The sequence below is a fragment of the Salvelinus sp. IW2-2015 genome, linkage group LG12 (assembly GCF_002910315.2).
Source record: "Salvelinus sp. IW2-2015 linkage group LG12, ASM291031v2, whole genome shotgun sequence".
Taxonomy (NCBI): Eukaryota; Metazoa; Chordata; class Actinopteri; order Salmoniformes; family Salmonidae; genus Salvelinus; species Salvelinus sp. IW2-2015.
The window spans coordinates 736,097-738,149 of NC_036852.1; positions in this window are offsets into that span (position 1 = coordinate 736,097).

Consider the following 2,053-nt stretch of genomic DNA (forward strand, 5'->3'; position numbering starts at 1 on the left):
AGAGAGAGAGAAAGAGAGAGAAAGAGAGACATGGCAACACAATGACATTGACATTTATGGCAATGTTAATTTGCAACTTCAGATACACACACAGATATACACACACAGACAGACACACAGAGATATACACACACAGACAGGCGCACACAGACACACACAGACACGCACACACAGACATACACACAGACAGACGCACACAGACATACACACACACACAGACATACACACACAGACAGACGCACACAAGCATACACACACAGATACACAGACATACACACATAACATCCATATTTATTGAAGTTGTCAATTTTGCTGCTGTAATTTGTGATCTGACGGCGAGGAGTGTTTTAACTGGGGGAGTAATTTTAAATATTGAAGGCTGTGTTGATGTGTGTGTGTGTGAGCGTGTGCATATGTAATTAGAGGTTATTCAAGTCTGCTGGGTCCCAGCAGCTTCAAGTAGAACAGCTTAGTCAATATTAATCAGAAACACAAGTAGAGGAGAAACACATCAACATGTAGACAGAATTTTTTTTATTTATAAATTGAACCTTTATTTAACTAGGCAAGTCAGTTAAGAACAAATTCTTATTTACAATGACGGCCTATCCCGGCCAAACCTGGACGACGCTGGGCCAATTGTGCGCCGCCCTATGGGACTCCCAATCACGGACGGACATGATACAGCCTGGATCACAGGAGGAGAGAGGGAGGGAGGGAGGGAAGCTCATCTTTCAGGTTTTCTGGAAAAGCACTGAAATAGAATGGATCAGCACTGAATTCTGATGAGTGTGGTGTGTTTGTGCATGTGTCCATGTGTGTGTATGTGTCATTAATGATGATCAGCAACCTTGTTAATTGAGGAAGCCACACTGCTTAGATGAGGTTCTGCTTAGTGACGCACAGACACACACACATTTCTGTCTTGTCTTTGTGCAAGTGTGGATGTGTGTGAAGGTGCTAAATCCCGTAGCATCCAAGCAACAGAAACTCATTTTGGCTGGTACATCAGTGAAAGGGGGGTGGGGGGTAGAGCTGCCATTTCTCCCTGCTTATCATCGCTCTTCTCTGGGCTTGGCCTGGCAGGAGGCCTGGGCACCACACTGTACCTCCAGGCACGGCAGATAGGAACCAATCACTCACACCAAAAGAGCTGCCCAGGGGCTCGCTAAACAAAATCAACATAACCAGGTGTGATGTGTGTGTGTGTGTGTGTGTGTGTGTGTGTGTGTTGTGTGTGTGATGTGACCTGGTGTGTGTGTGTGTGTGTGTGTGTGTGTGTGTGTGTGTGTGTGTGTGGCTTGGATTATCTAAATGAACTGATATTGCTTTGCTGCAGCAATAGTGATTGTGAAACCAACAACCTCAACATCATTCCTCAGATTAAGAACGTTGCGTATGATATGCAATGTTGTGGTTCAGAACTGAAAGTCCTGAAGTAAAAACATCCAACAAAGTGCAGGGGACAGATAATGCTTTAAGTAAACAAATGAGAATATAAATGATATACAGTATACTAATATATACTGTTATACACACACATACACATACAGTGCCTTCAGAAAGTATTCATGCCCCCAAATTCATTAAAAATGAAAAGCTGAAATGTCTTGAGTATTCAACCCCTTTGTTATGTCAGGCCTAAATAAGTTCAGGAGTAGAAATGTGCTTAATAAGTTGCATGGACTCACTCTCCGTGCAAATATAGTGTTTAACATGATTTTTGAATAACTCTCTCATCTCTGTATCACACACATACAATTAAGGTCCCTCAGTAGAGCAGTGAATTTCAAACACAAATTCAACCACAAAGACCAGGGAAGTTTTTCAATGTCTCAAAAAGAAGGGCACCTATTGGTAGATGGGTGAAAAAACTAAACAGACATTGAATATCCCTTTGAGGATGGTGAAGTTATTAATTACACTTTGAATGGAAACCTCTAAGGGATTTCACAATGAGGCCAATGGTGACTTTAAAACAGTTACAGAGTTTATTGGCTGTGATAGGGTACAACTGAGGATGGATCAACAACATTGTAGTTTGTCCACAGTA